Raw genomic sequence first — 15,622 nt, 5'->3', positions numbered from 1 at the left:
AACTGGTTTTGTAAGTTGGCCAAGCCATTCACAGTCTTTGTTTAATCCTGAGCTGATTGTGTCAAATGTTGCAGATGAACTGAAGCTCAGCAGTTCTCTTTGGAGTCTGTCCTGAAGTTTTTTGCTGGCAGGAATGGCCATCTTAAGGTCTGCTATTTAGTGTGGCCAGGGAGGGTTGAAGTGTCTCCTACAAGGTTTTTGTACGATTGGCCATTCCCTAATATCTGATTTGGTGTCCATTTTATCTTTTCCGTAGAGACTAGTCCAGTTTTGGGCCTAGTTTCTCCTCCCTTGGTTTTCACACCTCAACTGCTGGAACAGGGCCTCATCCTCCCTGATTGAACTAACCTCATTATCTTTAGCTTGCTTGCATATATATACCTGCCCCTGGAAATTTCCACTACATGCATCTGACGAAGTGGGTATTCACCCATGAAAGCTCATTCTGCAAAACGTCTGTTAGTCTATAAGGTGCCACAGGTTTCTTTGCTACTTTGAAAATCTTAGACATAGTCTGCTGATCCCCAGGAGTCCACGGACCACAAATTGAAAACCATTGTATTAGTCTAAATGAGTTTTAATTTTTTTGTTAAAGATAAAGTTCCACCTCTGTCTTCAAAATTAAATTTTTAATTCTCTGCTTAAGTATTTGCTATTGACTTTGAGATGGAGGAGATATTATATATCAAGAAGTAGATACTGGTTAGAGCAGGAGACTTGGAGTTGAGCGATCTGATTTATGTTCCTTGCTCTAACATAGGATTCTTCTATTACATTGGACAAATCATTTTCCCTTTCACTCAAAGGAGGTTATTAAGATGTAACTCCCACAGTGCTTGTAAGACTTAACTTTTTAAAAAGATTTTGAGATTTGTGGACGTAAGGTGTTGTGCATTGGTGTATCCCAGGAAAAAGGAATGGAATAACTACAGATTTGTTTGCACTGAAGATAATAAAGTGATAAGTAACAGTCAAAATGGATTTATCAAGAACAAATTGCATCAAACTGACCCAATAGCTTTCTTTGACATGGTAAAAAGTCTTGTGGATAGGGGGGAAGCAGCAGATGTGGTATATCTTGATTTTAGTAAGGCTTTTGGTACTGTCTTGCGTTAACTTCTCATAAACAAGCTAGGAAAATACAACCTAGATGGAGATACTATAAGGTGGGTGAATGACTGGTTGGAAAACCGTTCCCAGAGCGTAGTTATCAGTGGTTCATAGTCAAGCTGGAAGAGGATATTGAGTGGGGACCTACAGGGATCAGTCCTGGGTCTGGTTCTGTTCAGTATCTCTAATCAATGATTTACATAATGGCATAGAGAGTATACTTATAAAGTTTGCAGACAATGCCAACCTGGGAGGGGTAAGAAGTGCTTTGGAGGATGGAGTTAAAATTCAAAATGATTTGGACAAACTGGAGAAATGGTCTGAAGTAAATAGGATGAAATTCAGTAAGGACAAATGCAAAGTACTCCACTTAGGAAGGAACAGTCAGTTGCACACTTACAAAATGGGAAATGACTGCCTAGGAAGGAGTACTGCAGAAAGGGATCTGGGGGTCATTTTTTTTTTAGTGGATCACAAGCTAATATAATAGAGTCAACAGTGTAACACTGTTGCAAAAAAAGCAAACATCATTCTGGATGTATTAGCAGGAGTGTTGTAAGCAAGACACAGAGAGAAGTAATTCTTCTGCTCTACTCCCATGCTGATTAGGCCTCAACTGGAGTATTGTGTCCAGTTCTGGGCACCACATTTCAGGAAAAAAGATGTGGACAAATTGAGAAAGTCCAGAGAAGAGCAACAAAAATTATTAAAGGTCTAGAAAACATGACCTATGAGGGAAGATTGAAAAAATTGAGGGTTTGTTTTAGTCTGGAGAAGAGAAGACTGAGAAGGGACTGATAACAGTTTTCAAGTACATAAAAGGTTGTTACAAGTAGGAGAGAGAAAAATTGTTTTTCTTAACCTCTGAGGATAGGACAAGAAGCAATGGGCTTAAATTGCAGCAAGGGCGGTTTAGGTTGACATTAGGAAAAAACTTCCTAACTGTCAGGGTGGTTAAGCACTGGAATAATTGCCTAGGGAGGTTGTGGAATCTCCATCATTGGGAGATTTTTTAGGGAACCACTGGTCTAGGTAATAATCCTGCCATGAGTGCAGAGGCTGGGACTAGATGACCTCTTGAGGTTTCTTCCAGACCTACTATTCTATGACTGGTAGCTTTTTTTTAAAGGTGAAAGAGAGTACTGAGAAAGTAAGCAGTTGTTATAATTTATCTTTTACCCAGCTACCTTGAGCCTCTTAATTAAAAGCTACCTGACAAGTATACTGTTCACAGATTCATATATTTCAAGGCCAGAAGGGATTACTGAGATCATCTGCTCTGATCTCCTGTATAACACAGGCCATACAACTTCTCAAAATATATCGACAGAAAAATATCTGATCTTGATTTTAAAATTGTCAGTGATGGAGAATCTACCACGACCCTTGGTAAATAGTACCAATGGTTAATTACTCACACCGTTAAAAAATTACACCTCTATTTCCAATCTGAAATTGTCTAGCTTCAACTTCTAGCAAATGGATCCTTTCTCTGCTAGATTGAGGAGCCCATTGATAAATATTTGTTCCTCATGTAGTTATTAAATCTCTGTCAGAAGCTGGGACTGGGCGGCAGATTATGGATCACTCGATAATTGCCCTGTTCTGTTCATTCTCTCTGAAGCATCTGGCACTGGCCATTGTTGAAAGACAAGTTACTGAGAGAGATGGACTGTGGCCATTCTTATGTTTTTACTGACTGTAATCAAATCACCCCTTAACCTTCTCTTTGATCTTTGAGTTTGTCACTATTCGGAATGTTTTCTAATCCTGTAGTCATTCTCCATTGCTCTTCTCTGAACCTTCTTCAATTTATCAACATCCTTCTTGAATCCTGGGCACCAGAACTGGACACATACTCCAGCAGTGGTTTCACCAGTGCCAAATACAGAGGTAAAATAACCTCTACTGCGCGAGATTCCTTTGTTTTTGCATCCTAGGATTGTGTTATATCTTTTGGCTACATAGTCACACTGTGATCTCATGTTCAGCTAATTATCCATCATGATGTCCAAATCTTTTTCAGAATCACTGCTACCCAGGATGCTTCCCTCAGCTTATAACCAAAATTCTTGTAATTACTCCCTAAATGCATGACCTTGCACTTTGCACTATTAAATTTCATCCTATTACTATTACTCAAGTTTACAAGGTCATCTAGATCTTCCTGTATGATATCCCGGTCCTTCTCTGTGTTAGCAATACCTCCCAGCTTTGTGTCATCCGCAGACTTTATTAGCACATTCCCACTTTTTGTGCCAAGGTCAATAATAAAAAGATGAAATAAGATTGGTCCCAAAACCGATCCCTGAGGAACTCTGCTAGTAACCTGCCTCCAACCTGACAGTTCACCTTTCAGTATGATCTGTTGTAGTCTCCTCTTTAACCAGTTCCTTATCCATCTTTCAGTTTTCATATTGATCCCCAGCTTTTCTAATTTAGCTGATAATTCCCCGTGTGGAGCTGTATCAAATGCCTTACTGAAACTGAGGTAAATTAGATCCACTGCATTTCTTTTGTCTAAAAAATCTGTTACCTTCTCAAAGAAAGAGATGAGGTTGGTTTGGCACGATCTACCTTTTGTAAAACCATGCTTTATTTTGTTCCAATTACCCTTGAGCTCAATGTCCTTAATTACTTTCTCCTTCAAAAATTTTTCCAAGACTTGCACACTTAACAATCCAATGAGCTCCTCAGCCTGTTCTTTTAAAATTCTTGTGTGCAAGTTATCTGGAACTGCTGATTTTAAAATGTTTGACCGTACTAGTTTCTGTTTAACATCCTCTGGAGATATAAGTGGAATGGAATAAGTGTTATCATATTATGAGAGGATATCTGTTTTTCCCCAAATTCAGAACAGAAATATTTATTGAACACTTCTGCCTTTTCTTCATTATGATTGATAATTCTATCATTTCCAACTGATAATGAACCAATAGCATTGTCATGATTCTTTTTGTTCCTAATATAGTTTAAAAATTCCTCCTTAGTGTCCTTAACTCTGCTTGCCAATATTTCTCCTTGGGTCCCTTTGCTTCCCCTATCAATTTTCTACAGTTCCTACTTTCTGATTTATATCAATTACTGTCAATTTCCTCTTTCTTTCATTTATTATGTATTATATTTTTGTTTTTTTTATAGCTACCATCACATCACCTGCGAGCTGTTTTGTTTTTAACCAGTATGGCCACCTTCTTTGATTGTGGGATTTTGGTTCTTTGGGACTCTAGTAAGGTGTTTTTAAATGATTCCAAATTATCATTCACATTTTTTTTGATTAAATTCTTCCTCCCAGCTGATTTGGCTCATAATTGTTTTCAACTTTGTGAAATTGGCTCTATTAAAGCAACGTTTGTCTATGTAAAAACACACACTTGATGCTTGAAAATATTCCAGATGTATATTATATATGTAAATATATAGTATATTTAGCTTTGGATGAACTCAGACACCTCTGGACATAGAAGCAACTGTGTGGTTTGTTTGCATGGCACTTTTGGGCTTTGAAGTAATGATGCTGGCATCTGGTGCAATTGATTTGTCTTCAGTTCACATGATCACAACTTTGGTTAGTTTTACTGCATAGTGAGATTTTTCCTTAGGGGAGATAAAATTAATGGTGGGCGGTTGGTGTTTTTGATTTGAGATAATGTCCCTTCCTGAAAATTTGACATCAGTTTGGCTTCACCTGACAAGGAGATTGGATTTACATAGAGACCTGAGCACTAGTAGGAGGCCTGGTAGTTTTCTCATGAAGTGGCTTTGGCCTTAATCAGGCCTAGGAATAAGATTGGCCTGGCAAGATCAGGAGATGTCAGGATGCTATGGATTAGAGCATCAAAAAGGGAAGAGGAAGCCTTTGACAGCCTGGAGCAGCCAGTATCTTGAAAACTGTCCCTATGCTATTTCCTCTTTTCACCACAGCCAGGACAGTTTGTTTTTAGGAGATATATCAAAGTTCAATACAGTTGCAGCCATTGACCCAAAAAGATCATTCCTGTTTCCATCTTTATCATCTTCTACCATTTGCAGTACTTACTTTCTTAACAGGGGTGTTGTGAGGATAAATTTATATTTGTAAAGTGCTTTAAAGATGACAAATCACTGTGGTAAGTACTTAAATGTAATTCTTGCCAGGCAAACTTGATTGCTTTTTATAAGATTATAATATTTCAGAAGGGACTGTAGTAGCTGTGATACGTTTGGAAGTTGAGTGTCTTTTGAAAATCCTCTTCAGTCAGTAACAGGGATCTAAGGATGATCTCACAAGAACACTCATACTGGGTCAGACCAATGGTCCATCTAGCCCAGTATCCTGTCTTCCAACAGTGGCTGGTAGGTGCTTTTGAGGGAGTGAACAGAACAGGCCACTTTATTGAGTGATCCATTCCCTGTCATTCTGTCCCAACTTCTAGCAATCAGATGTTTAGGGACACCCTGAGCACAGGGGTTGCATCCCTGACCATCTTGGTTAAGAGCCACTGATGGATCTATCCTTCATGAACTTATCTAATTCTTTTTTGAACCCACTTATGCTTTTGGCCTTCAGAAACATCCTCTGGCAATGAGTTCCACAGGTTGACTGTGTGTCGTGTGAAATACTTCCTTACATTTGTTTTAAACTTTTTGCCTATTAATTTAATTGGGTGGTTCTTGGTTCATTTGTTATGTGAAGCAGGAAATAACACTTCCCTATTCATGTTCTCCACACTATTCATGATTTTATCGACCTCTATCATATCCCCCCTTAGTTTTCTCTTTTCCAAGCTGAACAATGCCAGTTTTTTAAATCTTTTGTCATATGGAAGCTGTTCCATATGTGTAATAATTTTTGTTGCCCTTCTCTGTACTTGTTCTAATTTCAATTGATCTTTTTTGAGATGGGGTTACCAGAACTGCAAGCAATATTCAAGATGTGGGTATACCATTCAGTTATATAGTTGCATTATGATATATTCTATCTTATTATTATCTATCCCTTTCCTAATGGTTCCTAGCATTCTGTTAGCTTCTTTGATTGCCGCTGCACATTGAGTTGATGTTTTCAGAGAATTACCCTCAATGTCTCCAATATCTCTTTGTTGAGTGGTGACATACAAAACGGTGGGTCTAAATTAGCTAAGTTGGAATTATGTTTTCCAATGTGCATTACTTCGCATTTATCAACACTGAATTTCATCCGCCCATTTGTTGTCCAGTCACCCAGTTTTGTGAGATCCCTTCTGCATATTCTCAGGAAGGGATGCATTTTTCTGTCTTTCCTCTTTCCTCCTTACCAGGTGTATTCCTTAACTCAGTACTTGTCATTTGCCGCCTCCTTCCTCTTGTCAGATGGCCCTTCATTCACTTTTCTGGAGAGTGAACCTAGTTTTCATCTGGAATATTGTATTTTTGTTACAGTGGTCTTGTTTTTAATATTATAACTGTTAACATTTTTAATGTGTGTGTAAACTGTCTGAGACTGTTGGAGAACACAGGAAGCAGACACTGCTTGTCACAATGTATAAATAGCTTTGCTGAGAGCATAACAAAGGCTCTGTTGTGTTATCACAGAGCAGAGTCAAAGAAACATCGGAACCAATGGTCTTGCCTCTTGCAGTTGTGTGAATAGTGGACAGGGAAACATGATGTGATGGAACACGGAGGTTGTGACTTTCACATGCACAAATGTCAGGAAATTCAGGGCTGAGATTTCTATAGTGACATTATACCTGCCCCATGTCATGAGTATATACACTTTACAATTGGTCACTTACCACACTTGTGCAAAAGCACAATACTTGGGGCTTGAAAAATCCACTTTCCAAATAGAAAAATTTCCCAGATGAGTGCTTTCAACCCTGCAGAATCTAAGCTTTCATTCAAAGTTATTGCCTTTATACTTGCAAAGAACCCCTTCCAAATGTGAGCCAACTGATGTAGAGCTGTTTTCCTAAGACTGCAGACAGAGAGCTCCAGTGCTCTTGCTACTGCTCAGGGATTTCCCAGACTGCAGCAGAATATTTTCCAGAACCCTGTGGAGAGCAATGAAACTGAGAAGCTTTTGCTTGGGAAAGCTACTGTATGAGCAGCATTACATGAGAGACTGACATGGCAGCTATTTACTAGGGAGGATGACTTAGAAATGAAGGCTGGAGATTGCCTCAACCCATTATTTCCCAAAAGATCTAATGTTCTCTGACAGGGCCTTGTCCTGCACCTAAGGAGGACGGTGTGGTTCATAAATAAAGTTATCTAAAGGAACTGGGCATGTTGGACAGAGTCCTAACCATTCTCCTTTATTTCTGCAGAAAGAGAATATTGTTCCTATAATACAGGGTTTGGGTCATTTTCATAGATTGAGAGATTTGTCCCAAGGCAATTTCCAAAAAAAGCTTATCTCAGTCATCCTGGATTTCCTCCAATCCTGAGCCTCCCTGTGGTCCCAGAGACAGGTTTTCTGCTGGAGTCTTGTCCTGTCATCTCATATTAGCTGAAGGCTGGTCTACACTGAAAACTTACAAATGGCATAGCTATGTCTCTCAGGGATGTGAAAAATTCATACTCAGAGGTAACGGATTCTTCTTAAAAGTCGGGGGGAGCATGAGGCCCTGCCCCTTCTCTTCCCCCAAAGTCCCTGCCCCATGGCCAAGCCGGAAGCCGTATTCAGGCTGGAGATCTTGGGTCACTCCAACTGCCTGGAGTGGGGGAGCCTGAGTGCAGTCCCCAGCCCATGTCCCTACCCTCTGGGCCCAGCGCCCAGGGCAGGTGGAGGGTCTATGGTTCCCCACAGCTGCCCACGTGGCTCTTACCCCGACCCAGCTTTGGGGATGGCGTGGGGATGGTGCCTCGAGGGCCAAAGTACCACAGCCGGGCCATGGTAAGAGCTACCCAGGCAGCCGTGGGGAGCTTTCAAAAGTGGGAGATCCATGGCCCCTTGCCCCCTCTCCCATTCTGGCGCCTATCCACACTGCTAAAAGATGTAGTTATGCCAACCTAACTCCTAGTATAGGCAGTGCTTGGTCGATGGAAGAATTCTCTGTCAACCTAGCTACTGCCTCTCAGGGAGGTGGATTACCCTGTGCCGATGGGAGAATCCCTCCCATCAGCATTGGTAGTGTCTACTCTGAAGCACTACAGGGACACCTCTGTGCCACTGTAGTGGTTTAAGTGTAACCAAGTCCTTATTATTTGACCTCCCATTAAGTTACTGGTTCCTCCCTGGAGTCTCAGTTTGATGCAAACCTCCAACCCCACATCACGTTTAGATTCTTTGAATCCTTGGGTGATTCTGGTTGCAGTGTAGACTTAGCCAAAGACTCATGAAATCCACTACTGTCCTCCTTATCTACATCTTAGGACACATCCACAGTACCGCTTAAGTTGATCTAATTTATGTCGCTCAGGGGTGCGAAAAAGACACTCCCTGAGCAACTCATGTTACAGTGACCTCCCACCTACACAGCTTCCGCCTCTCATGGAGGTGGAGTAATTATGCTAATGGGAGAGCGCTCTCCTGTCTGCATAGAGCGTCTTCACCAGCCATGCTACAGCGGCAGCTGTGCTGATGTAGAGTTTCTAGTATAGACCTACCTTTAGTTATCTAGAGAGCTCTCAGCTATGCAATGATGGGTATGAGAGAATCCTGCTTTGGGAATCTTCCTCCTTTGCCCATGGATCTTTTCAAGAAAGATAAAACCTGAACTTCTGATTTTTATTTTTTATTTTTAAGGAGAGGGGGCAGGACACATATTTTATGAAATCCCACAAAGCCTTTCAGGACTCTTGATGTAAATAAGGGAAAGGGAGACAAACTCATTGTCTAGACTAGGGAAATTTGCACCAATGTAACTCTGTCAATTTAGCGACATCAGTGCAAGCCCCAGTGCAGACTCCTTTCTCTGTTGCAAGCCCCATCTTTACGCTGGTGTAGTGCATTTATGGTGGGGATTTGAATCAGTGTAGGTACCCTGGTGCAAAACTCCCCAGTATAGAAAGGGCCTAAGTTGCAGTTGCAGGATCAGTTTCTGCCCTTGTTTACATTTGTTCGACCCTGCTGAAAACAACATAAGGCAAAGTTAGGCATGCAGAATCTTTGACTGTTTAAGCCAGCAAGAAATCAGCCTAACTTTGCTAGGCTGCCAATTAGAAAAAACAATCACTGGACATGTAAACCGAGAATTTTTAAATTGTCTGAGCAGGAGTCATATGGACAATTCAAAAATGCTTTTTAAAAGATGTAATCTTAGCCCAACTGAAAGGGTGGGTAGAGGTTTGTTATGAAGGAGGTACGTGAGGTTAAAGAATGAAAATATGTTGGGGCTCAAGGGCTTTGGGAGAAACCCTGCCTGAGATTGAGGCCTATTTAAAAAAGCAAATTAAAATCCCTAAAATGAATCAATATTTCTGTTCTGATATAGTATGTCCTCCGTTCTTGGAGTAGTTATGGGAGGCAGAATGAGGAAACTATGGGGATACTATAGCTACTCCAATTTAGCAAATCCTACATAACAAAAGATTTGCCTAAAAAGCAATGAAGACCTATTCCATAGGAGTTCCTTCACCATTTGATCTTATCCCAGGCTTGCTTAGAACATTCTTTATGCCAAAAAAGTTTGGATGGCTGCGTTATTGTAGCTGGTATGATTTTCTTTTTGAAAGTCGTGGTTTGTTTGAATGAATAGTTGCTTCCTTTGTCTTAATGATCTGGCCAGGATTGGACCGTCAGGTTCATAAATGTAAGTTCCTCGTTTGCTTTGGCATTTTTGACCCTGCTTATCACGTTAGTCTGCAGCTGTTACAAAGAGGGTCTTTTTGTGTGGGCAGGGAGGAGTAAAAAGCCTCTTGATGGAATACTATAGCAGCGTCTGTACACATGGAGTTGGGTTTGTCCTCCATGTCTGCAGGAATTACCCAGGATTTTAAAGATCTGTCGAGGCTGCAGTTTTAAGATATATTTTGTGGCCCTGGAGAACTGATCAATGCTGCTCATTGTCAGTTTAATCTGTGTTTTTCCCCTAATTTCCCTACTCATTATTCAGCAGTTCTGCTTGGCTTTAAGTTATCAATCTGCACTGTGAAACACACAAGTTGTGGTTACACAGATGTTAGCACTGATAATGTATTATGTCTCTTTTATAGAAGGACTCCATTACATAAGGGGAGACTGCTTACAGTAGTGCTAGGTGCGTGCTATGTTAAATGTCCCCTCGGTGAGTCTGCATATGAAGGAATGGAGATTTTGAAGTAATTGGTTCTTGCTTTGTTTACTCTGGATTTCTGTAATAATTGCAGGAGTCTATCCACAGCATTCAAAGTGGGAATCTAAACCTAACCATTGGCTAAGAACATAATACATTTTATGTAAAAGCCTCAACTTCACACAGCAATTATTAAACCTGTCCACCAGGTAAATGATAGCCTCTGACTCCTCATAATAATTTGTGCCCTGCTGCAAAATGAGGTCTGTCTTCAAGAAACTGTTAAGTTAATACTTAATTACTAGTTCATTCTTTTTATATACCTTTTGCATATCAATTAAATTTGGGGTAAATACAGTATCTGAATATGGAGTAATAGATAAGCATTTCCTGCAATGCAATTTATTTGCCTTAAATTACTACTATATATAATTTTATGTTCACACATTGGAAATCACCTTGGTCTGTTTCCATGAGCAAGCACTTGTCTTGTTTAGCATTTTTCCATTCCAAATAAAATCTGTTATGAGTTTTGCTATTGTCTCTAACATCTTACATCACAAAGGGTGATATTTGAATAACATATAATATTCTTGGCAGGGTTTCCCTTCTGGCTAAATTCAATATTAATGAAGTGGACAAGAACAAATACATTAATTCACCTGTTCAGATCAGTTTTCATAAGAATTATAAAAATTAGAGATGGAAAAGCCAAATTAGATTATCTTGTCCACCTTCCACCTTGCCAGTTCAGGATTGTTCCCTATAGCAGCCTTGCTAAATTCTACTTGTCCAGCCAAGGTGAGAGAAATATGAATCACTTTTTTGTTTTATTTTTTTTATTTTTGTGGAAAAGGACAGATGATATTCTAGATTGGTTGGTAAATTTTCTTGTCAATTTACAAGGCTACCTTTTGCTTTATTTTGTTTCCCTTTGTCTTGTGTTTGGTAGGTTTCCATTACTTATCTTGGGAATGGCGATGTTACCATTAGGAATGTTTCCTACTGTTCACCTGAAGTTCTTAATTTTGCCCCATCGCTCCTATCTATATTTAGGCATCACCATTTTGGAATAGCTCCTCAGACCACCCTAATCAGTTTTTCTCCTTGATGTTTACACTCTTCAAATGCATGTAAACAGTTGTTCAGACATTAAGCCTGGGATATTCTTCCTTATACATTGGCAAAGTTTATGTGACTCTGAAGATTCAAATAACTTGAATCCCTTTAAGACAACTCATGTCCTTATCTCCTAGCAGGAGGGCTACAAAATGGAAAAGGGACCAGAATAATTAGAGTTTGGCTCTGAGATAAAAAAAACATCATGTCAGTGCTAAAGCATGTTTAACTCAACACATTTATTTTAATGCCCATCAGATCAAAATATTTGTTCATGACTATGCTTATGATCATGAAGAAAGATGGTGAGATGGAACAGCACTCAGATCAGCCTTCTGATTAAGGAGAATGTTTCTGTAACCACAGTTATAGCTGTAAGAGTAGCATGTAAAATCCTAAATAGGAATATGTTTAACTGGAAGGAATTTATATGTAGTGTGTACCTACTGCTTATCTACCATTGATTAAAATGGCCAATATTCCCAGATACCTGTAATTTATTCATTGTTCAACGTATGTTCTCTGATGGAGAAGACAAATGAAATGACATCATCTTCATTTTCACACCAGTCTGGGCTGAAGCTGTGCATTTGCTTTTTGCAAAACGAATCAAAACATTCCTCTATCTTTGGAAAACATGAAAGCCTCATTGCTTAACATATGAAACTAGACTGCCACAGCACAAGAAAGTACACGGTAATGAATGATTCTGCACTTGCAGGGCAATGGACTATGTGACTAGTAGATCTTATCTAGACCTGGACAATTTTATGTCAGTCAGACAAGTCCCCAGTTTATCTGGGTGAGTAAAGGAATACTGGAGAAAGCTGAGAAGCTAAGCCATTGTAACGACAAAAAGCAAGGCCAGCTTACAGAGAGAGAATTCGTAGATGAGGATCTGCAGAATAAAAATCTTTGAAATTAGTTGGATTTCTTTTTGGAACTGGTACTTTGTAAAATTAAATAGCACAAAAGCGCATTCATGTGTAGACCAACCTAGAATTATATGTAATTTATAACATCAGTTAATGACTGATTTTTAAGTTAATTTTTGTTTAATTTAAAGTACTTGTTGGATAACAATATTTTTTTAAACATTCATACCTGCCACTTTTTATCTGTGTAGTTGTTTAGATTTTGTTCTAAGAGAGCTACACACCATGGAGCACTCATCCTAAGCTCAAGACTACTTGAGATACATTTAAAAACACAAGAATGTGGGAATTGCGAAACATAAATAGTCCAAAGCAGCAGCACTGTTCCTGTCTCCCATTCAGCCACAACCGTACATAACTTAATCACCATGAGTTTTATCAGTACAGCTGTATAACCACTCCCACGCTTCTCCACCTGACAGATACACCACTATGAATGGTTTGGCCCTCCACCAATGCCTGCTCAAGCAGAGGGACTTTGCAATACTTTGGTCTGTTTGTTTTTCAGAAAGAAACATGGCAGTGTGGCCTGCTGCAATGTACAGTGACTTTATTTTAAAACGATCTTGTCAGAAGGAGGGTTGGTTTTAAAAATGTGGGATGTATTACCTTTTTTCTCCAATTTATATGAAATATGTGTATATAAAGGATAACATGTTCGGGCCTGCAATAAATTAATTCCTTTAGCAAAAGCAGTAAAGTTACACTGTTCTTTTGCCAATTTGGCACAGGAAAACTACTCAAATCTCAAGAGGAATGCTCTGCCAATGAAAAGTTTCTCTGTGCTTTTTAGATTCAGCATACCTTTCTGACTGGGAAAACATTTTTGAAAAATGAACTGCTTTGTTGCATTGACTTATTAACTTTATTGCATTTAGGTTTTTTGTACACAGGAGAAAAGCAAACTCTTGCGCCAATCAAGAACTGTTGGGTGTTTTCTCTACTCATGGGACCAAAGGGCTGTAGTGGCCTGTAGGATCTCCAGCTGCTTGCTGCTCTCCAGGAGGAGTGTTTGTCTTGCTACTACACTTAATTTCTTATTTTTTAAATCACTTCTGTGTCTGCAGCAGCTGTTCTAAATCTTTTGCCAAAGATAGTAATTTAGGGAAAAACAGAAAAAAACATTGCAAGGAAAGGACGTGCTTAAAATTTTGGCCCTAAATGTAGATGTTAACTGCTAGTCCTTTTTCTTTCTTGCTCACAACCCGTTGCTCACCCCGATTGGCCAGGATAGCAGAAGGTTTTGGTGAGGTAATGGTAATGGAGCCTGCCAGTGATGCAGGTCTCCTCTGGTTGTCTTGGAATAGCCACTTCACACCTTGTAAACGTGATTAACTTTGAGTACATGAGCAGTCCCACCACTGCAAGGTAAACGTATTTAAAGTTAAGCATGAGAGTGCACGATAGGGGCCTCAAACAGGATCTTTGGTGTAAACCAACATAAGTTGACTATATGAGAAATCATCAGGGCCAGCCAGGGACTACCGGGTTCTTTTCTCATGTCTCGCTTCTGCAACCCCTTCCATCCTTATTCTCATCCCCTACTTCTGCATTCCTGATTGTAAGCTTTTACCTCTGGGATGTGGCTTTTGTGAGTATACACATTGTGTCTTTCTCCTGTTGATCAGGCAGGGAGTGTCTTTTGGTTTCTTCTCAGTTGTTTTCCTCTCTCCTTGCAGGAAAGCAGCAGGAGCTATCTATCTGAAAAGCACTAAAACTCTAGAGGGTCAGAACCAAAAAATTAAAAATTCAGCAAGTTACTTGGACTTTGGAAGGTGCATGAAAGAATTTCAGTGGCTTCTAAGAGCATCATAGTAATGTGAGTAACAGGCTTTGCTCCCAGAGCTGACTTTGCTCTGCTCTGTAAGGCTGGTTATACCTGGAGTTCTCAGAAGGAGGAAGTGAGATGTCAGTAGAGGAAGTAAATTGTGGTCTTATGTTCTCCTGACAAACGTTCCAGGTGGAACTCATTTTTCCTTAGCATATGAGACACTACAATATTATTGAGCTATTGGCCTCTGCCAACAATGCCAACCCTCATTGTCCATTTGTCCAATATTTTCAAAAGGACCATTGCACTTTCTTCCTGTTAATATCAAGGAAGCCACTATGAAACAAACGAGGAATTGGAATTGCTCCCACATGAGCATAATTTCATTTGGTTGGTATTACTGAACCAGCTGAGATGATTCACATGATTGGAATATTACAATCAATGGTTGTAACCTATTTAGTAAGGATCAAAGGAGAGTGGGTGCTCTATATCAGAAATGGCATTATCTGTTTTCGAGTCACTGGTAACTGGGAAGAAAATGATCTTGAAAACCTATGGATCAATGTCTTAGAGATAAAACACAAGATGGATTATTGGTGTCTGCTAGAGACCACCAAATCACTCTAGGGAACAGAATGTCCAGCTCCTTACACATCTATCTATAATGTATAGGGGAAAAAAGCTGCATGATCATGGGGGAACTCCAATTTTGAGTGACATGTTGGTAGCTCTTGAATTTCTAAATATTGTAGATTTGTAGATGATAATTCCCTAACTCAAAAAGTATTGAATTCAACACGGGGAAATTCTGTATTAGACCTTATCTTGACAAATAAATAGAAACTGTTCACAGAAATAAAAATTAATAGTAACTCAGTACAAGTGATCATGCTCTTGTTTGAACATGGCACACTGTCTATACTGCCACTTTACAGCGCTGAAACTTGCAACTTGCAGTGCTTCGGGGGGTGTTTTTTCACACTCCTGAGCGAGAAAGTTGCAGCGCTGTAAAGTGCCAGTGTAGACAAGGCCTTGGTCACTAACTTTTAAAAAGTGAAAGGAAGGGTTAGCAAGGTGGGAAACTGAAAGTCTAGTTGCTGCTGCCTGTCAATCTTGAGCAGAGGAAGCACCAAACAGTGAGACTGAATATAAGGAAGGCTGCTCTGTTTACATGTGTCCATATGATTATTATATCTTAAGACAAATGCATGGTGGATAGAATTGAATTTCTCCCATTTTTTAGTGATTTAAATACATGTAAAGGTGAATACGGTCCTTACTTTATATAAAAACAAACCATTGTCTATTTTGTAAAAACAAAAATTAAAAAGCATTGAAAAATTCCATTGATGTTACTCCAACAAACATAGTGGTTTTATTTCCATATCTCATGCATTGCCGCAGGGTTTTAGCAGGACTCCCCTTTCCCTCTGGTTATGCTGAAATTACTGTGTTCCTGAGCTTTAACAGCTTTACTGACTCAATATTTAATTAAAATGTTTATA

At 39.5% G+C, this 15,622-nt stretch overlaps 1 protein-coding gene across 13 annotated transcripts in view; it reads left to right on the top strand.

Moving 5' to 3' along the window:
• The window catches only part of FAM168A (family with sequence similarity 168 member A), a 420,913-nt gene that overhangs the window by 25,212 nt on the left and 380,079 nt on the right, over positions 1-15,622 (top strand). For 6 of the 13 annotated variants that reach the window (XM_075061823.1, XM_075061819.1, XM_075061818.1 and 3 more), the window contains exon 1: positions 14,142-14,162. The exons of 5 other annotated variants lie outside the window; for them this stretch is intronic. The gene's annotated coding sequence lies outside the window, so the exon portion shown is untranslated. Of the gene's footprint in view, positions 1-14,141; positions 14,163-15,622 lie in introns of those variants that run through there. 2 more of the 13 variants (XM_075061822.1, XM_075061821.1) reach the window with 1 other exon arrangement.

The sequence above is a fragment of the Chelonoidis abingdonii genome, chromosome 1, assembly GCF_003597395.2.
Source record: "Chelonoidis abingdonii isolate Lonesome George chromosome 1, CheloAbing_2.0, whole genome shotgun sequence".
Taxonomy (NCBI): Eukaryota; Metazoa; Chordata; order Testudines; family Testudinidae; genus Chelonoidis; species Chelonoidis abingdonii.
Note: the sequence above shows the minus strand (reverse complement) of the source record. Positions and strands in the feature narration are given on the sequence as shown.